This window comes from Microcebus murinus, chromosome 5 (genome assembly GCF_040939455.1).
Source record: "Microcebus murinus isolate Inina chromosome 5, M.murinus_Inina_mat1.0, whole genome shotgun sequence".
NCBI classification, from domain to species: domain Eukaryota; kingdom Metazoa; phylum Chordata; class Mammalia; order Primates; family Cheirogaleidae; genus Microcebus; species Microcebus murinus.
The window spans coordinates 113,740,014-113,760,837 of record NC_134108.1 but is presented as its reverse complement, the minus strand read 5'-3'; the positions used below and the strand labels follow the sequence as shown (position 1 = coordinate 113,760,837).

Genomic DNA, 20,824 nt, shown 5'->3' with positions numbered 1-20,824 from the left:
GTCCACCCCGGGGTTCCCAGGAGGATCAGGCTGAAGCTGGGACTTGGCCTGAAAGTGTCCCCTCGCATGGCCACCCCCTTCCCCTTCCTGCTCCTCTACTCCTGGTGCCCCTCCATCCAGGGGCCAGACCTTAAAGAGTCACCCGCAAGAGAATCCTGGTCCCAAAGGAGCCTTCTGGGGGACCCCTGCTGAGAGAGGTTGTGGGCATGGCCCGCTGGGGCTCTGCCCGACCCAGGGCTGAGAGATGCAACCTCCCAGCTCTGGGTCCCTGCAGGAAGTGTTGGCAAGCACAGGGCCAGTCCTCCAAAGGCCCAGGTGCAGGGAGCCCAGGCCAAGCAGCCTGTGGAAGAAGCCACATGCTGTGCCACCCCGGGGAACACGACTGCAGGCCATGGCCCTTCCCACCTCCTCCTCCTCCTCCTCCTCCTCCTCCTCCTCCTCCCACCCCGCCCCCGCCCCCGCCCCCACATGGCACAGGGCCCAGAGACACCTCAGACACTTGCTACCCAAAGTGCAAAGGGCATCAGTTGCTCCTCCAAACCCCCCCCAGCCCAGCAGACCGCATTGTCCAGCCAGCCCCCGGGCCTCCCTGGGGTGCCCAGCACAAAAGTGCAGACACCCACCGGACCCTCCATCTCAGTTTTCGGATGTTTTTGCCACTCTAAGGACCCGCAGGCCAGCTGGGCCTTCTGGCAGGACAGAGAGCCCCGGAATCCGACGTGGAGAGCTGGGTGTACGTCCCCATGAGGAGGCGGTCCCCACCTCCGCGGCTATCCCCTTGCGGGGAGCGGCAGCCGCGGGGCCTCAGAGAAGACACCAGGCTGGGCCCCCACGGCACAGCGGGAGCACGTCCCCCGCAGGCCACTTAGCCACGGCGGCCAGCCGGCGGACGGTTGGGTTGCGCGAGACGCTGCGGCCGCCCTGCTACCGGGTTCCTGGGAGGGCGTCCTGGAACCAGCGTCCACACCAAGCCCTTGGAAGGCCCAGGCGACGGAGGAGCCCCGTCAGGCAGGGGCCGAGGACGGTGACGGCCCGGGCGGGGAGGAGCGTGTCAGGCAGGGGCAGAGGACGGTGACAGGTGACGGCCCGGGCGGGGAGGAGCGTGTCAGGCAGGGGCAGAGGACGGTGACAGGTGACAGGCCGGGCGGGAAGGAGTCAGTCAGGCAGGGGCCGTGGAGGAGATGGGCTGGGTAAGGGTTAGGGTTAGAGTCAGGGCACAAGTCACAATCGCAAAGACCTGGAAGCCACCCGAGTGCCCATCGACCCACGAGTGGGTAAATAAAATGTGGCGCGTGGACACCACGGAGTGCTATTCGGCTATGAGGAGCAGCGGTGAGGGGGCACCTCTCGTGGTTCTCCTGGCCAGAGCTGGAACCCGTTCCAGTAAGCCAAGTATCCCAAGAATGGACACACGAGCACCACGTGCTCGCGCTCACCAGCAAATGGGTACGAACCGATGGACACCTAAGTGGACACAGAGGAATCACCTTCTTCGGGTGGGTGTCGGGCGGGTGGGGGGAGGGGATGGGCGTACACATCCATTAGGAATGGGGTGGGTGCGCACCGACTGGGGGATGGGCGCACTTGAAGCTCTGACCCGAGGGGGGAGGCTGGGAGAGGGCAACGCACCCGACCTTAACATTGGTGCCCCCACAATATGCTGGAGCAACATGAGAGGTAAATGAATAAGAACACGGGGGGGGAGGGGGGCACGGGCAACACATGTCACCTTAAAACTTGGACTCCCATCATCTGCTTGAAAAGAGAGAGAAAAGAAAATGCAATAATAGAGATAAGAGACACTTTTTAAAAATAATGAATCCGGCCGGGCGCTGTGGCTCACGCCTGTAATCCTAGCTCTTGGGAGGCCGAGGCGGGCGGATTGCTCAAGGTCAGGAGTTCAAAACCAGCCTGAGCAAGAGCGAGACCCCGTCTCTACTATAAATAGAAAGAAATTAATTGGCCAACTGATATATATATAAAAAATTAGCGGGGCATGGTGGCGCATGCCTGCAGTCCCAGCTACCCTGGAGGCTGAGGCAGAAGGATCACTCGAGCCCAGGAGTTTGAAGTTGCTGTGAGCTAGGCTGACGCCACGGCACTCAGTCTAGCCTGGGCAACAAACCGAGACTCTGTCTCAAAAAAAAAAAAAAAAAAATGAATCCGTAGAGAAAAGTAAAAGGAGGCCTGTGGAGCAGGTCTGGGTGTGACTCCGGATCCCCGAACATCAGGTGCCACCACCAAAGATTCCTACGTGTAGCCCATAGAACCCCAAAAGCAACGGGACGAGTTCTGGTCACATACTCCCTCAAAATGACATCCAGGCCTTCTTCTGGAACTCCCTCCCCTCTCAGACTCTCAAGGTTTCCTCCGGCGTGTCGGCTCCCACAGAGCAGACCTTTGGTCTGAGACCTGACTGTCCAGAAGCCACGCATGCTGCCGCGTGGCGGCGGTGTCACGGCTCGGGACAAGAGGAGGCCCCACGGTGCGGGCTGGGGCGCCAGGCACCGCGGCGGGCGCTGAGGGTGGGGGTCACCCCCACCCCGGGCCGCCCCCGCACTCCCAGAAACGCCACAGAACCAGAGGCAAAAAAAAAAAAAAAAAGAAGAAGAAGCCTATGGCACCCGGTATTCCCGGGCGGTCTCCCATCCAAGTTCTAACCAGGCCCGACCCTGCTTAGCTTCCGAGACCAGACGGGATCGGGCGCGTTCGGGGTGGTGTGGTCGTGGACGGCGGAGGGCGCCCCTGCCCCGCTCAAGAAGCCGAGCCTCTCTGCGCTTCCCCGCCGCCTCCTCCCGCCCCAGGCCCCGCGCCGGGCCGGGCCTGTTGAGTTCGCCGGCCGGGTCCCGTGGGCTCCGAGGGACGGGGTGACAGGCGGGGCGGGCAGGGAGCGGCGGGCCGGGGTTGGGGGCTGTCTCTCTATACACACACACTCACACTCACACTCACTCACTCACTCACACTCACACAAGATGCGCCTCCACGGCTGGACCCGCCAAGGTGGAGACCTTCCAGCCCCCCTCCTCTCCTCGCCTGGCCTCCTTCACCTCCCCGCCCCCCACCCCCAGCGCGCCTCCGGGGCCGCTGACTGCGCACGGGCGGGTGGGCGGGCGGGGCGCTCGCCCTTTGACCCCAGCCAGGGGCCGCCCTCCCCCACAACCCCTTTCAGCTGTGCCCCCCACCCTGTGGCCCGGCGGCCGCCTATTCCCCCGGGCCAGGGCTGGGGCACAGGGCACGGGGGAGGGGAGCCAGTGTATGGGGCGTCTCTCTCTCTCTCTCTCTCTCGGGATGTGTCCCATGGGTGGGGTGGGGTGGCGTGGTTTGTGGGGCGCTGAAGAAATCAGTCCCCTCCATCTCCTCCCTCTGGAAAACACCCAAGCCCTTGGAGAACTGCCCGCACCGCTACCGTGGGGGCCGGGACCCTCCTCTGTGTCCTCCTGTGGCCCAGTCCAAGGGGCCTGGGCCTGGCCGGGGCTGCATTGGACCCCAACCACCCTGGCGTGTGGACTCGCTAAAAATCGGCGATTAGATATTGGATTCCAGCGTCATTGAGGTCATTTCACTAATGAGTGCACCGCAAAGAGTTTCCTAATCCATCTGTGAGGGTGGCAACCGAAAGAGAATTTTAGAGCTGACAGAATAGGCGAGGAAAGGCATAGGAGATTTCCACACCCAGTAAGGAAGCCTTTTCCGAAATGGAAGAAAGAAAGGAGCAAACAGAGACACCGGTAGCCCCCCGCCCGGATGAGAGTCTGCCCCCGAGAGAAAGTACCCTGACCAGGTTCTCCCGTGGGTGGGTGGCGAGCTAGCGGCATTCAGAAGAGCGAGGCCCGCAGTCTGTGCAGAAGACACCTGCACTCGGGTGTGTGTGGCGGCACAATTCACAAGCAGCTCCAGATGTTAATCCAAGGAGAAGCCAGGGAGTTCCCAACGCCCCAGGTGTCCTCAGCCCACGACTGGCTGCTGTGGGAATGCGAAGCCCGGCTCCTTGTCTCAGAGCGGGGCAACCAGGAGGTGTGATGTCCACCCCGGGGTTCCCAGGAGGATCAGGCTGAAGCTGGGACTTGGCCTGAAAGTGTCCCCTCGCATGGCCACCCCCTTCCCCTTCCTGCTCCTCTACTCCTGGTGCCCCTCCATCCAGGGGCCAGACCTTAAAGAGTCACCCGCAAGAGAATCCTGGTCCCAAAGGAGCCTTCTGGGGGACCCCTGCTGAGAGAGGTTGTGGGCATGGCCCGCTGGGGCTCTGCCCGACCCAGGGCTGAGAGATGCAACCTCCCAGCTCTGGGTCCCTGCAGGAAGTGTTGGCAAGCACAGGGCCAGTCCTCCAAAGGCCCAGGTGCAGGGAGCCCAGGCCAAGCAGCCTGTGGAAGAAGCCACATGCTGTGCCACCCCGGGGAACACGACTGCAGGCCATGGCCCTTCCCACCTCCTCCTCCTCCTCCTCCTCCTCCTCCTCCTCCTCCTCCCACCCCGCCCCCGCCCCCGCCCCCACATGGCACAGGGCCCAGAGACACCTCAGACACTTGCTACCCAAAGTGCAAAGGGCATCAGTTGCTCCTCCAAACCCCCCCCAGCCCAGCAGACCGCATTGTCCAGCCAGCCCCCGGGCCTCCCTGGGGTGCCCAGCACAAAAGTGCAGACACCCACCGGACCCTCCATCTCAGTTTTCGGATGTTTTTGCCACTCTAAGGACCCGCAGGCCAGCTGGGCCTTCTGGCAGGACAGAGAGCCCCGGAATCCGACGTGGAGAGCTGGGTGTACGTCCCCATGAGGAGGCGGTCCCCACCTCCGCGGCTATCCCCTTGCGGGGAGCGGCAGCCGCGGGGCCTCAGAGAAGACACCAGGCTGGGCCCCCACGGCACAGCGGGAGCACGTCCCCCGCAGGCCACTTAGCCACGGCGGCCAGCCGGCGGACGGTTGGGTTGCGCGAGACGCTGCGGCCGCCCTGCTACCGGGTTCCTGGGAGGGCGTCCTGGAACCAGCGTCCACACCAAGCCCTTGGAAGGCCCAGGCGACGGAGGAGCCCCGTCAGGCAGGGGCCGAGGACGGTGACGGCCCGGGCGGGGAGGAGCGTGTCAGGCAGGGGCAGAGGACGGTGACAGGTGACGGCCCGGGCGGGGAGGAGCGTGTCAGGCAGGGGCAGAGGACGGTGACAGGTGACAGGCCGGGCGGGAAGGAGTCAGTCAGGCAGGGGCCGTGGAGGAGACGGGCTGGGTAAGGGTTAGGGGTAGAGTCAGGGCACAAGTCACAATCGCAAAGACCTGGAAGCCACCCGAGTGCCCATCGACCCACGAGTGGGTAAATAAAATGTGGCGCGTGGACACCACGGAGTGCTATTCGGCTATGAGGAGCAGCGGTGAGGGGGCACCTCTCGTGGTTCTCCTGGCCAGAGCTGGAACCCGTTCCAGTAAGCCAAGTATCCCAAGAATGGACACACGAGCACCACGTGCTCGCGCTCACCAGCAAATGGGTACGAACCGATGGACACCTAAGTGGACACAGAGGAATCACCTTCTTCGGGTGGGTGTCGGGCGGGTGGGGGGAGGGGATGGGCATACACATCCATTAGGAATGGGGTGGGTGCGCACCGACTGGGGGATGGGCGCACTTGAAGCTCTGACCCGAGGGGGGAGGCTGGGAGAGGGCAACGCACCCGACCTTAACATTGGTGCCCCCACAATATGCTGGAGCAACATGAGAGGTAAATGAATAAGAACACGGGGGGGGAGGGGGGCACGGGCAACACATGTCACCTTAAAACTTGGACTCCCATCATCTGCTTGAAAAGAGAGAGAAAAGAAAATGCAATAATAGAGATAAGAGACACTTTTTAAAAATAATGAATCCGGCCGGGCGCTGTGGCTCACGCCTGTAATCCTAGCTCTTGGGAGGCCGAGGCGGGCGGATTGCTCAAGGTCAGGAGTTCAAAACCAGCCTGAGCAAGAGCGAGACCCCGTCTCTACTATAAATAGAAAGAAATTAATTGGCCAACTGATATATATATAAAAAATTAGCGGGGCATGGTGGCGCATGCCTGCAGTCCCAGCTACCCTGGAGGCTGAGGCAGAAGGATCACTCGAGCCCAGGAGTTTGAAGTTGCTGTGAGCTAGGCTGACGCCACGGCACTCAGTCTAGCCTGGGCAACAAACCGAGACTCTGTCTCAAAAAAAAAAAAAAAAAAATGAATCCGTAGAGAAAAGTAAAAGGAGGCCTGTGGAGCAGGTCTGGGTGTGACTCCGGATCCCCGAACATCAGGTGCCACCACCAAAGATTCCTACGTGTAGCCCATAGAACCCCAAAAGCAACGGGACGAGTTCTGGTCACATACTCCCTCAAAATGACATCCAGGCCTTCTTCTGGAACTCCCTCCCCTCTCAGACTCTCAAGGTTTCCTCCGGCGTGTCGGCTCCCACAGAGCAGACCTTTGGTCTGAGACCTGACTGTCCAGAAGCCACGCATGCTGCCGCGTGGCGGCGGTGTCACGGCTCGGGACAAGAGGAGGCCCCACGGTGCGGGCTGGGGCGCCAGGCACCGCGGCGGGCGCTGAGGGTGGGGGTCACCCCCACCCCGGGCCGCCCCCGCACTCCCAGAAACGCCACAGAACCAGAGGCAAAAAAAAAAAAAAAAGAAGAAGAAGCCTATGGCACCCGGTATTCCCGGGCGGTCTCCCATCCAAGTTCTAACCAGGCCCGACCCTGCTTAGCTTCCGAGACCAGACGGGATCGGGCGCGTTCGGGGTGGTGTGGTCGTGGACGGCGGAGGGCGCCCCTGCCCCGCTCAAGAAGCCGAGCCTCTCTGCGCGCTTCCCCGCCGCCTCCTCCCGCCACAGGCCCCGCGCCGGGCCGGGCCTGTTGAGTTCGCCGGCCGGGTCCCGTGGGCTCCGAGGGACGGGGTGACAGGCGGGGCGGGCAGGGAGCGGCGGGCCGGGGTTGGGGGCTGTCTCTCTATACACACACACTCACACTCACACTCACTCACTCACTCACACTCACACAAGATGCGCCTCCACGGCTGGACCCGCCAAGGTGGAGACCTTCCAGCCCCCCTCCTCTCCTCGCCTGGCCTCCTTCACCTCCCCGCCCCCCACCCCCAGCGCGCCTCCGGGGCCGCTGACTGCGCACGGGCGGGTGGGCGGGCGGGGCGCTCGCCCTTTGACCCCAGCCAGGGGCCGCCCTCCCCCACAACCCCTTTCAGCTGTGCCCCCCACCCTGTGGCCCGGCGGCCGCCTATTCCCCCGGGCCAGGGCTGGGGCACAGCGCACGGGGGAGGGGAGCCAGTGTATGGGGCGTCTCTCTCTCTCTCTCGGGATGTGTCCCATGGGTGGGGTGGGGTGGCGTGGTTTGTGGGGCGCTGAAGAAATCAGTCCCCTCCATCTCCTCCCTCTGGAAAACACCCAAGCCCTTGGAGAACTGCCCGCACCGCTACCGTGGGGGCCGGGACCCTCCTCTGTGTCCTCCTGTGGCCCAGTCCAAGGGGCCTGGGCCTGGCCGGGGCTGCATTGGACCCCAACCACCCTGGCGTGTGGACTCGCTAAAAATCGGCGATTAGATATTGGATTCCAGCGTCATTGAGGTCATTTCACTAATGAGTGCACCGCAAAGAGTTTCCTAATCCATCTGTGAGGGTGGCAACCGAAAGAGAATTTTAGAGCTGACAGAATAGGCGAGGAAAGGCATAGGAGATTTCCACACCCAGTAAGGAAGCCTTTCCCGAAATGGAAGAAAGAAAGGAGCAAACAGAGACACCGGTAGCCCCCCGCCCGGATGAGAGTCTGCCCCCGAGAGAAAGTACCCTGACCAGGTTCTCCCGTGGGTGGGTGGCGAGCTAGCGGCATTCAGAAGAGCGAGGCCCGCAGTCTGTGCAGAAGACACCTGCACTCGGGTGTGTGTGGCGGCACAATTCACAAGCAGCTCCAGATGTTAATCCAAGGAGAAGCCAGGGAGTTCCCAACGCCCCAGGTGTCCTCAGCCCACGACTGGCTGCTGTGGGAATGCGAAGCCCGGCTCCTTGTCTCAGAGCGGGGCAACCAGGAGGTGTGATGTCCACCCCGGGGTTCCCAGGAGGATCAGGCTGAAGCTGGGACTTGGCCTGAAAGTGTCCCCTCGCATGGCCACCCCCTTCCCCTTCCTGCTCCTCTACTCCTGGTGCCCCTCCATCCAGGGGCCAGACCTTAAAGAGTCACCCGCAAGAGAATCCTGGTCCCAAAGGAGCCTTCTGGGGGACCCGTGCTGAGAGAGGTTGTGGGCATGGCCCGCTGGGGCTCTGCCCGACCCAGGGCTGAGAGATGCAACCTCCCAGCTCTGGGTCCCTGCAGGAAGTGTTGGCAAGCACAGGGCCAGTCCTCCAAAGGCCCAGGTGCAGGGAGCCCAGGCCAAGCAGCCTGTGGAAGAAGCCACATGCTGTGCCACCCCGGGGAACACGACTGCAGGCCACGGCCCTTCCCACCTCCTCCTCCTCCTCCTCCTCCTCCTCCATCTCCTCCTCCTCCCACCCCGCCCCCGCCCCCGCCCCCACATGGCACAGGGCCCAGAGACACCTCAGACACTTGCTACCCAAAGTGCAAAGGGCATCAGTTGCTCCTCCAAACCCCCCCCAGCCCAGCAGACCGCATTGTCCAGCCAGCCCCCGGGCCTCCCTGGGGTGCCCAGCACAAAAGTGCAGACACCCACCGGACCCTCCATCTCAGTTTTCGGATGTTTTTGCCACTCTAAGGACCCGCAGGCCAGCTGGGCCTTCTGGCAGGACAGAGAGCCCCGGAATCCGACGTGGAGAGCTGGGTGTACGTCCCCATGAGGAGGCGGTCCCCACCTCCGCGGCTATCCCCTTGCGGGGAGCGGCAGCCGCGGGGCCTCAGAGAAGACACCAGGCTGGGCCCCCACGGCACAGCGGGAGCACGTCCCCCGCAGGCCACTTAGCCACGGCGGCCAGCCGGCGGACGGTTGGGTTGCGCGAGACGCTGCGGCCGCCCTGCTACCGGGTTCCTGGGAGGGCGTCCTGGAACCAGCGTCCACACCAAGCCCTTGGAAGGCCCAGGCGACGGAGGAGCCCCGTCAGGCAGGGGCCGAGGACGGTGACGGCCCGGGCGGGGAGGAGCGTGTCAGGCAGGGGCAGAGGACGGTGACAGGTGACGGCCCGGGCGGGGAGGAGCGTGTCAGGCAGGGGCAGAGGACGGTGACAGGTGACAGGCCGGGCGGGAAGGAGTCAGTCAGGCAGGGGCCGTGGAGGAGACGGGCTGGGTAAGGGTTAGGGTTAGAGTCAGGGCACAAGTCACAATCGCAAAGACCTGGAAGCCACCCGAGTGCCCATCGACCCACGAGTGGGTAAATAAAATGTGGCGCGTGGACACCACGGAGTGCTATTCGGCTATGAGGAGCAGCGGTGAGGGGGCACCTCTCGTGGTTCTCCTGGCCAGAGCTGGAACCCGTTCCAGTAAGCCAAGTATCCCAAGAATGGACACACGAGCACCACGTGCTCGCGCTCACCAGCAAATGGGTACGAACCGATGGACACCTAAGTGGACACAGAGGAATCACCTTCTTCGGGTGGGTGTCGGGCGGGTGGGGGGAGGGGATGGGCATACACATCCATTAGGAATGGGGTGGGTGCGCACCGACTGGGGGATGGGCGCACTTGAAGCTCTGACCCGAGGGGGGAGGCTGGGAGAGGGCAACGCACCCGACCTTAACATTGGTGCCCCCACAATATGCTGGAGCAACATGAGAGGTAAATGAATAAGAACACGGGGGGGGAGGGGGGCACGGGCAACACATGTCACCTTAAAACTTGGACTCCCATCATCTGCTTGAAAAGAGAGAGAAAAGAAAATGCAATAATAGAGATAAGAGACACTTTTTAAAAATAATGAATCCGGCCGGGCGCTGTGGCTCACGCCTGTAATCCTAGCTCTTGGGAGGCCGAGGCGGGCGGATTGCTCAAGGTCAGGAGTTCAAAACCAGCCTGAGCAAGAGCGAGACCCCGTCTCTACTATAAATAGAAAGAAATTAATTGGCCAACTGATATATATATAAAAAATTAGCGGGGCATGGTGGCGCATGCCTGCAGTCCCAGCTACCCTGGAGGCTGAGGCAGAAGGATCACTCGAGCCCAGGAGTTTGAAGTTGCTGTGAGCTAGGCTGACGCCACGGCACTCAGTCTAGCCTGGGCAACAAACCGAGACTCTGTCTCAAAAAAAAAAAAAAAAAAATGAATCCGTAGAGAAAAGTAAAAGGAGGCCTGTGGAGCAGGTCTGGGTGTGACTCCGGATCCCCGAACATCAGGTGCCACCACCAAAGATTCCTACGTGTAGCCCATAGAACCCCAAAAGCAACGGGACGAGTTCTGGTCACATACTCCCTCAAAATGACATCCAGGCCTTCTTCTGGAACTCCCTCCCCTCTCAGACTCTCAAGGTTTCCTCCGGCGTGTCGGCTCCCACAGAGCAGACCTTTGGTCTGAGACCTGACTGTCCAGAAGCCACGCATGCTGCCGCGTGGCGGCGGTGTCACGGCTCGGGACAAGAGGAGGCCCCACGGTGCGGGCTGGGGCGCCAGGCACCGCGGCGGGCGCTGAGGGTGGGGGTCACCCCCACCCCGGGCCGCCCCCGCACTCCCAGAAACGCCACAGAACCAGAGGCAAAAAAAAAAAAAAAAAGAAGAAGAAGCCTATGGCACCCGGTATTCCCGGGCGGTCTCCCATCCAAGTTCTAACCAGGCCCGACCCTGCTTAGCTTCCGAGACCAGACGGGATCGGGCGCATTCGGGGTGGTGTGGTCGTGGACGGCGGAGGGCGCCCCTGCCCCGCTCAAGAAGCCGAGCCTCTCTGCGCTTCCCCGCCGCCTCCTCCCGCCCCAGGCCCCGCGCCGGGCCGGGCCTGTTGAGTTCGCCGGCCGGGTCCCGTGGGCTCCGAGGGACGGGGTGACAGGCGGGGCGGGCAGGGAGCGGCGGGCCGGGGTTGGGGGCTGTCTCTCTATACACACACACTCACACTCACACTCACTCACTCACTCACACTCACACAAGATGCGCCTCCACGGCTGGACCCGCCAAGGTGGAGACCTTCCAGCCCCCCTCCTCTCCTCGCCTGGCCTCCTTCACCTCCCCGCCCCCCACCCCCAGCGCGCCTCCGGGGCCGCTGACTGCGCACGGGCGGGGGCGCTCGCCCTTTGACCCCAGCCAGGGGCCGCCCTCCCCCACAACCCCTTTCAGCTGTGCCCCCCACCCTGTGGCCCGCGGCCGCCTATTCCCCCGGGCCAGGGCTGGGGCACAGCGCACGGGGGAGGGGAGCCAGTGTATGGGGCGTCTCTCTCTCTGGGGATGTGTCCCATGGGTGGGGTGGGGAGGCGTGGTTTGTGGGGCGCTGAAGAAATCAGTCCCCTCCATCTCCTCCCTCTGGAAAACACCCAAGCCCTTGGAGAACTGCCCGCACCGCTACCGTGGGGGCCGGGACCCTCCTCTGTGTCCTCCTGTGGCCCAGTCCAAGGGGCCTGGGCCTGGCCGGGGCTGCATTGGACCCCAACCACCCTGGCGTGTGGACTCGCTAAAAATCGGCGATTAGATATTGGATTCCAGCGTCATTGAGGTCATTTCACTAATGAGTGCACCGCAAAGAGTTTCCTAATCCATCTGTGAGGGTGGCAACCGAAAGAGAATTTTAGAGCTGACAGAATAGGCGAGGAAAGGCATAGGAGATTTCCACACCCAGTAAGGAAGCCTTTCCCGAAATGGAAGAAAGAAAGGAGCAAACAGAGACACCGGTAGCCCCCCGCCCGGATGAGAGTCTGCCCCCGAGAGAAAGTACCCTGACCAGGTTCTCCCGTGGGTGGGTGGCGAGCTAGCGGCATTCAGAAGAGCGAGGCCCGCAGTCTGTGCAGAAGACACCTGCACTCGGGTGTGTGTGGCGGCACAATTCACAAGCAGCTCCAGATGTTAATCCAAGGAGAAGCCAGGGAGTTCCCAACGCCCCAGGTGTCCTCAGCCCACGACTGGCTGCTGTGGGAATGCGAAGCCCGGCTCCTTGTCTCAGAGCGGGGCAACCAGGAGGTGTGATGTCCACCCCGGGGTTCCCAGGAGGATCAGGCTGAAGCTGGGACTTGGCCTGAAAGTGTCCCCTCGCATGGCCACCCCCTTCCCCTTCCTGCTCCTCTACTCCTGGTGCCCCTCCATCCAGGGGCCAGACCTTAAAGAGTCACCCGCAAGAGAATCCTGGTCCCAAAGGAGCCTTCTGGGGGACCCGTGCTGAGAGAGGTTGTGGGCATGGCCCGCTGGGGCTCTGCCCGACCCAGGGCTGAGAGATGCAACCTCCCAGCTCTGGGTCCCTGCAGGAAGTGTTGGCAAGCACAGGGCCAGTCCTCCAAAGGCCCAGGTGCAGGGAGCCCAGGCCAAGCAGCCTGTGGAAGAAGCCACATGCTGTGCCACCCCGGGGAACACGACTGCAGGCCACGGCCCTTCCCACCTCCTCCTCCTCCTCCTCCTCCTCCTCCTCCTCCTCCCACCCCGCCCCCGCCCCCGCCCCCACATGGCACAGGGCCCAGAGACACCTCAGACACTTGCTACCCAAAGTGCAAAGGGCATCAGTTGCTCCTCCAAACCCCCCCCAGCCCAGCAGACCGCATTGTCCAGCCAGCCCCCGGGCCTCCCTGGGGTGCCCAGCACAAAAGTGCAGACACCCACCGGACCCTCCATCTCAGTTTTCGGATGTTTTTGCCACTCTAAGGACCCGCAGGCCAGCTGGGCCTTCTGGCAGGACAGAGAGCCCCGGAATCCGACGTGGAGAGCTGGGTGTACGTCCCCATGAGGAGGCGGTCCCCACCTCCGCGGCTATCCCCTTGCGGGGAGCGGCAGCCGCGGGGCCTCAGAGAAGACACCAGGCTGGGCCCCCACGGCACAGCGGGAGCACGTCCCCCGCAGGCCACTTAGCCACGGCGGCCAGCCGGCGGACGGTTGGGTTGCGCGAGACGCTGCGGCCGCCCTGCTACCGGGTTCCTGGGAGGGCGTCCTGGAACCAGCGTCCACACCAAGCCCTTGGAAGGCCCAGGCGACGGAGGAGCCCCGTCAGGCAGGGGCCGAGGACGGTGACGGCCCGGGCGGGGAGGAGCGTGTCAGGCAGGGGCAGAGGACGGTGACAGGTGACGGCCCGGGCGGGGAGGAGCGTGTCAGGCAGGGGCAGAGGACGGTGACAGGTGACAGGCCGGGCGGGAAGGAGTCAGTCAGGCAGGGGCCGTGGAGGAGACGGGCTGGGTAAGGGTTAGGGTTAGAGTCAGGGCACAAGTCACAATCGCAAAGACCTGGAAGCCACCCGAGTGCCCATCGACCCACGAGTGGGTAAATAAAATGTGGCGCGTGGACACCACGGAGTGCTATTCGGCTATGAGGAGCAGCGGTGAGGGGGCACCTCTCGTGGTTCTCCTGGCCAGAGCTGGAACCCGTTCCAGTAAGCCAAGTATCCCAAGAATGGACACACGAGCACCACGTGCTCGCGCTCACCAGCAAATGGGTACGAACCGATGGACACCTAAGTGGACACAGAGGAATCACCTTCTTCGGGTGGGTGTCGGGCGGGTGGGGGGAGGGGATGGGCATACACATCCATTAGGAATGGGGTGGGTGCGCACCGACTGGGGGATGGGCGCACTTGAAGCTCTGACCCGAGGGGGGAGGCTGGGAGAGGGCAACGCACCCGACCTTAACATTGGTGCCCCCACAATATGCTGGAGCAACATGAGAGGTAAATGAATAAGAACACGGGGGGGGAGGGGGGCACGGGCAACACATGTCACCTTAAAACTTGGACTCCCATCATCTGCTTGAAAAGAGAGAGAAAAGAAAATGCAATAATAGAGATAAGAGACACTTTTTAAAAATAATGAATCCGGCCGGGCGCTGTGGCTCACGCCTGTAATCCTAGCTCTTGGGAGGCCGAGGCGGGCGGATTGCTCAAGGTCAGGAGTTCAAAACCAGCCTGAGCAAGAGCGAGACCCCGTCTCTACTATAAATAGAAAGAAATTAATTGGCCAACTGATATATATATAAAAAATTAGCGGGGCATGGTGGCGCATGCCTGCAGTCCCAGCTACCCTGGAGGCTGAGGCAGAAGGATCACTCGAGCCCAGGAGTTTGAAGTTGCTGTGAGCTAGGCTGACGCCACGGCACTCAGTCTAGCCTGGGCAACAAACCGAGACTCTGTCTCAAAAAAAAAAAAAAAAAAATGAATCCGTAGAGAAAAGTAAAAGGAGGCCTGTGGAGCAGGTCTGGGTGTGACTCCGGATCCCCGAACATCAGGTGCCACCACCAAAGATTCCTACGTGTAGCCCATAGAACCCCAAAAGCAACGGGACGAGTTCTGGTCACATACTCCCTCAAAATGACATCCAGGCCTTCTTCTGGAACTCCCTCCCCTCTCAGACTCTCAAGGTTTCCTCCGGCGTGTCGGCTCCCACAGAGCAGACCTTTGGTCTGAGACCTGACTGTCCAGAAGCCACGCATGCTGCCGCGTGGCGGCGGTGTCACGGCTCGGGACAAGAGGAGGCCCCACGGTGCGGGCTGGGGCGCCAGGCACCGCGGCGGGCGCTGAGGGTGGGGGTCACCCCCACCCCGGGCCGCCCCCGCACTCCCAGAAACGCCACAGAACCAGAGGCAAAAAAAAAAAAAAAAGAAGAAGAAGCCTATGGCACCCGGTATTCCCGGGCGGTCTCCCATCCAAGTTCTAACCAGGCCCGACCCTGCTTAGCTTCCGAGACCAGACGGGATCGGGCGCGTTCGGGGTGGTGTGGTCGTGGACGGCGGAGGGCGCCCCTGCCCCGCTCAAGAAGCCGAGCCTCTCTGCGCGCTTCCCCGCCGCCTCCTCCCGCCACAGGCCCCGCGCCGGGCCGGGCCTGTTGAGTTCGCCGGCCGGGTCCCGTGGGCTCCGAGGGACGGGGTGACAGGCGGGGCGGGCAGGGAGCGGCGGGCCGGGGTTGGGGGCTGTCTCTCTATACACACACACTCACACTCACACTCACTCACTCACTCACACTCACACAAGATGCGCCTCCACGGCTGGACCCGCCAAGGTGGAGACCTTCCAGCCCCCCTCCTCTCCTCGCCTGGCCTCCTTCACCTCCCCGCCCCCCACCCCCAGCGCGCCTCCGGGGCCGCTGACTGCGCACGGGCGGGTGGGCGGGCGGGGCGCTCGCCCTTTGACCCCAGCCAGGGGCCGCCCTCCCCCACAACCCCTTTCAGCTGTGCCCCCCACCCTGTGGCCCGGCGGCCGCCTATTCCCCCGGGCCAGGGCTGGGGCACAGCGCACGGGGGAGGGGAGCCAGTGTATGGGGCGTCTCTCTCTCTCTCTCGGGATGTGTCCCATGGGTGGGGTGGGGTGGCGTGGTTTGTGGGGCGCTGAAGAAATCAGTCCCCTCCATCTCCTCCCTCTGGAAAACACCCAAGCCCTTGGAGAACTGCCCGCACCGCTACCGTGGGGGCCGGGACCCTCCTCTGTGTCCTCCTGTGGCCCAGTCCAAGGGGCCTGGGCCTGGCCGGGGCTGCATTGGACCCCAACCACCCTGGCGTGTGGACTCGCTAAAAATCGGCGATTAGATATTGGATTCCAGCGTCATTGAGGTCATTTCACTAATGAGTGCACCGCAAAGAGTTTCCTAATCCATCTGTGAGGGTGGCAACCGAAAGAGAATTTTAGAGCTGACAGAATAGGCGAGGAAAGGCATAGGAGATTTCCACACCCAGTAAGGAAGCCTTTCCCGAAATGGAAGAAAGAAAGGAGCAAACAGAGACACCGGTAGCCCCCCGCCCGGATGAGAGTCTGCCCCCGAGAGAAAGTACCCTGACCAGGTTCTCCCGTGGGTGGGTGGCGAGCTAGCGGCATTCAGAAGAGCGAGGCCCGCAGTCTGTGCAGAAGACACGTGCACTCGGGTGTGTGTGGCGGCACAATTCACAAGCAGCTCCAGATGTTAATCCAAGGAGAAGCCAGGGAGTTCCCAACGCCCCAGGTGTCCTCAGCCCACGACTGGCTGCTGTGGGAATGCGAAGCCCGGCTCCTTGTCTCAGAGCGGGGCAACCAGGAGGTGTGATGTCCACCCCGGGGTTCCCAGGAGGATCAGGCTGAAGCTGGGACTTGGCCTGAAAGTGTCCCCTCGCATGGCCACCCCCTTCCCCTTCCTGCTCCTCTACTCCTGGTGCCCCTCCATCCAGGGGCCAGACCTTAAAGAGTCACCCGCAAGAGAATCCTGGTCCCAAAGGAGCCTTCTGGGGGACCCGTGCTGAGAGAGGTTGTGGGCATGGCCCGCTGGGGCTCTGCCCGACCCAGGGCTGAGAGATGCAACCTCCCAGCTCTGGGTCCCTGCAGGAAGTGTTGGCAAGCACAGGGCCAGTCCTCCAAAGGCCCAGGTGCAGGGAGCCCAGGCCAAGCAGCCTGTGGAAGAAGCCACATGCTGTGCCACCCCGGGGAACACGACTGCAGGCCACGGCCCTTCCCACCTCCTCCTCCTCCTCCTCCTCCTCCTCCTCCTCCTCCCACCCCGCCCCCGCCCCCGCCCCCACATGGCACAGGGCCCAGAGACACCTCAGACACTTGCTACCCAAAGTGCAAAGGGCATCAGTTGCTCCTCCAAACCCCCCCCAGCCCAGCAGACCGCATTGTCCAGCCAGCCCCCGGGCCTCCCTGGGGTGCCCAGCACAAAAGTGCAGACACCCACCGGACCCTCCATCTCAGTTTTCGGATGTTTTTGCCACTCTAAGGACCCGCAGGCCAGCTGGGCCTTCTGGCAGGACAGAGAGCCCCGGAATCCGACGTGGAGAGCTGGGTGTACGTCCCCATGAGGAGGCGGTCCCCACCTCCGCGGCTATCCCCTTGCGGGGAGCGGCAGCCGCGGGGCCTCAGAGAAGACACCAGGCTGGGCCCCCACGGCACAGCGGGAGCACGTCCCCCGCAGGCCACTTAGCCACGGCGGCCAGCCGGCGGACGGTTGGGTTGCGCGAGACGCTGCGGCCGCCCTGCTACCGGGTTCCTGGGAGGGCGTCCTGGAACCAGCGTCCACACCAAGCCCTTGGAAGGCCCAGGCGACGGAGGAGCCCCGTCAGGCAGGGGCCGAGGACGGTGACGGCCCGGGCGGGGAGGAGCGTGTCAGGCAGGGGCAGAGGACGGTGACAGGTGACGGCCCGGGCGGGGAGGAGCGTGTCAGGCAGGGGCAGAGGACGGTGACAGGTGACAGGCCGGGCGGGAAGGAGTCAGTCAGGCAGGGGCCGTGGAGGAGACGGGCTGGGTAAGGGTTAGGGGTAGAGTCAGGGCACAAGTCACAATCGCAAAGACCTGGAAGCCACCCGAGTGCCCATCGACCCACGAGTGGGTAAATAAAATGTGGCGCGTGGACACCACGGAGTGCTATTCGGCTATGAGGAGCAGCGGTGAGGGGGCACCTCTCGTGGTTCTCCTGGCCAGAGCTGGAACCCGTTCCAGTAAGCCAAGTATCCCAAGAATGGACACACGAGCACCACGTGCTCGCGCTCACCAGCAAATGGGTACGAACCGATGGACACCTAAGTGGACACAGAGGAATCACCTTCTTCGGGTGGGTGTCGGGCGGGTGGGGGGAGGGGATGGGCATACACATCCATTAGGAATGGGGTGGGTGCGCACCGACTGGGGGATGGGCGCACTTGAAGCTCTGACCCGAGGGGGGAGGCTGGGAGAGGGCAACGCACCCGACCTTAACATTGGTGCCCCCACAATATGCTGGAGCAACATGAGAGGTAAATGAATAAGAACACGGGGGGGGAGGGGGGCACGGGCAACACATGTCACCTTAAAACTTGGACTCCCATCATCTGCTTGAAAAGAGAGAGAAAAGAAAATGCAATAATAGAGATAAGAGACACTTTTTAAAAATAATGAATCCGGCCGGGCGCTGTGGCTCACGCCTGTAATCCTAGCTCTTGGGAGGCCGAGGCGGGCGGATTGCTCAAGGTCAGGAGTTCAAAACCAGCCTGAGCAAGAGCGAGACCCCGTCTCTACTATAAATAGAAAGAAATTAATTGGCCAACTGATATATATATAAAAAATTAGCGGGGCATGGTGGCGCATGCCTGCAGTCCCAGCTACCCTGGAGGCTGAGGCAGAAGGATCACTCGAGCCCAGGAGTTTGAAGTTGCTGTGAGCTAGGCTGACGCCACGGCACTCAGTCTAGCCTGGGCAACAAACCGAGACTCTGTCTCAAAAAAAAAAAAAAAAAAATGAATCCGTAGAGAAAAGTAAAAGGAGGCCTGTGGAGCAGGTCTGGGTGTGACTCCGGATCCCCGAACATCAGGTGCCACCACCAAAGATTCCTACGTGTAGCCCATAGAACCCCAAAAGCAACGGGACGAGTTCTGGTCACATACTCCCTCAAAATGACATCCAGGCCTTCTTCTGGAACTCCCTCCCCTCTCAGACTCTCAAGGTTTCCTCCGGCGTGTCGGCTCCCACAGAGCAGACCTTTGGTCTGAGACCTGACTGTCCAGAAGCCACGCATGCTGCCGCGTGGCGGCGGTGTCACGGCTCGGGACAAGAGGAGGCCCCACGGTGCGGGCTGGGGCGCCAGGCACCGCGGCGGGCGCTGAGGGTGGGGGTCACCCCCACCCCGGGCCGCCCCCGCACTCCCAGAAACGCCACAGAACCAGAGGCAAAAAAAAAAAAAAAAGAAGAAGAAGCCTATGGCACCCGGTATTCCCGGGCGGTCTCCCATCCAAGTTCTAACCAGGCCCGACCCTGCTTAGCTTCCGAGACCAGACGGGATCGGGCGCGTTCGGGGTGGTGTGGTCGTGGACGGCGGAGGGCGCCCCTGCCCCGCTCAAGAAGCCGAGCCTCTCTGCGCGCTTCCCCGCCGCCTCCTCCCGCCACAGGCCCCGCGCCGGGCCGGGCCTGTTGAGTTCGCCGGCCGGGTCCCGTGGGCTCCGAGGGACGGGGTGACAGGCGGGGCGGGCAGGGAGCGGCGGGCCGGGGTTGGGGGCTGTCTCTCTATACACACACACTCACACTCACACTCACTCACTCACTCACACTCACACAAGATGCGCCTCCACGGCTGGACCCGCCAAGGTGGAGACCTTCCAGCCCCCCTCCTCTCCTCGCCTGGCCTCCTTCACCTCCCCGCCCCCCACCCCCAGCGCGCCTCCGGGGCCGCTGACTGCGCACGGGCGGGTGGGCGGGCGGGGCGCTCGCCCTTTGACCCCAGCCAGGGGCCGCCCTCCCCCACAACCCCTTTCAGCTGTGCCCCCCACCCTGTGGCCCGGCGGCCGCCTATTCCCCCGGGCCAGGGCTGGGGCACAGCGCACGGGGGAGGGGAGCCAGTGTATGGGGCGTCTCTCTCTCTCTCTCGGGATGTGTCCCATGGGTGGGGTGGGGTGGCGTGGTTTGTGGGGCGCTGAAGAAATCAGTCCCCTCCATCTCCTCCCTCTGGAAAACACCCAAGCCCTTGGAGAACTGCCCGCACCGCTACCGTGGGGGCCGGGACCCTCCTCTGTGTCCTCCTGTGGCCCAGTCCAAGGGGCCTGGGCCTGGCCGGGGCTGCATTGGACCCCAACCACCCTGGCGTGTGGACTCGCTAAAAATCGGCGATTAGATATTGGATTCCAGCGTCATTGAGGTCATTTCACTAATGAGTGCACCGCAAAGAGTTTCCTAATCCATCTGTGAGGGTGGCAACCGAAAGAGAATTTTAGAGCTGACAGAATAGGCGAGGAAAGGCATAGGAGATTTCCACACCCAGTAAGGAAGCCTTTCCCGAAATGGAAGAAAGAAAGGAGCAAACAGAGACACCGGTAGCCCCCCGCCCGGATGAGAGTCTGCCCCCGAGAGAAAGTACCCTGACCAGGTTCTCCCGTGGGTGGGTGGCGAGCTAGCGGCATTCAGAAGAGCGAGGCCCGCAGTCTGTGCAGAAGACACGTGCACTCGGGTGTGTGTGGCGGCACAATTCACAAGCAGCTCCAGATGTTAATCCAAGGAGAAGCCAGGGAGTTCCCAACGCCCCAGGTGTCCTCAGCCCACGACTGGCTGCTGTGGGAATGCGAAGCCCGGCTCCTTGTCTCAGAGCGGGGCAACCAGGAGGTGTGATGTCCACCCCGGGGTTCCCAGGAGGATCAGGCTGAAGCTGGGACTTGGCCTGAAAGTGTCCCCTCGCATGGCCACCCCCTTCCCCTTCCTGCTCCTCTACTCCTGGTGCCCCTCCATCCAGGGGCCAGACCTTAAAGAGTCACCCGCAAGAGAATCCTGGTCCCAAAGGAGCCTTCTGGGGGACCCGTGCTGAGAGAGGTTGTGGGCATGGCCCGCTGGGGCTCTGCCCGACCCAGGGCTGAGAGATGCAACCTCCCAGCTCTGGGTCCCTGCAGGAAGTGTTGGCAAGCACAGGGCCAGTCCTCCAAAGGCCCAGGTGCAGGGAGCCCAGGCCAAGCAGCCTGTGGAAGAAGCCACATGCTGTGCCACCCCGGGGAACACGACTGCAGGCCACGGCCCTTCCCACCTCCTCCTCCTCCTCCTCCTCCTCCTCCTCCTCCTCCCACCCCGCCCCCGCCCCCGCCCCCACATGGCACAGGGCCCAGAGACACCTCAGACACTTGCTACCCAAAGTGCAAAGGGCATCAGTTGCTCCTCCAAACCCCCCCCAGCCCAGCAGACCGCATTGTCCAGCCAGCCCCCGGGCCTCCCTGGGGTGCCCAGCACAAAAGTGCAGACACCCACCGGACCCTCCATCTCAGTTTTCGGATGTTTTTGCCACTCTAAGGACCCGCAGGCCAGCTGGGCCTTCTGGCAGGACAGAGAGCCCCGGAATCCGACGTGGAGAGCTGGGTGTACGTCCCCATGA

At 62.8% G+C, this 20,824-nt stretch overlaps 5 pseudogenes; all 5 read right to left on the bottom strand.

The window, feature by feature from the left end:
- Positions 1 to 2,612: 2,612 nt before the first annotated feature.
- Positions 2,613 to 2,731, bottom strand: LOC142871071 (uncharacterized; annotated as a pseudogene).
- A 3,904-nt stretch (positions 2,732 to 6,635) lies between these two features.
- Positions 6,636 to 6,754, bottom strand: LOC142871068 (uncharacterized; annotated as a pseudogene).
- A 3,904-nt stretch (positions 6,755 to 10,658) lies between these two features.
- LOC142871063 (uncharacterized) lies at positions 10,659 to 10,777 on the bottom strand (annotated as a pseudogene).
- A 3,879-nt stretch (positions 10,778 to 14,656) lies between these two features.
- On the bottom strand, positions 14,657 to 14,775 carry LOC142871067 (uncharacterized; annotated as a pseudogene).
- Positions 14,776 to 18,672: 3,897 nt separating this feature from the next.
- Positions 18,673 to 18,791, bottom strand: LOC142871066 (uncharacterized; annotated as a pseudogene).
- Positions 18,792 to 20,824: the final 2,033 nt, after the last annotated feature.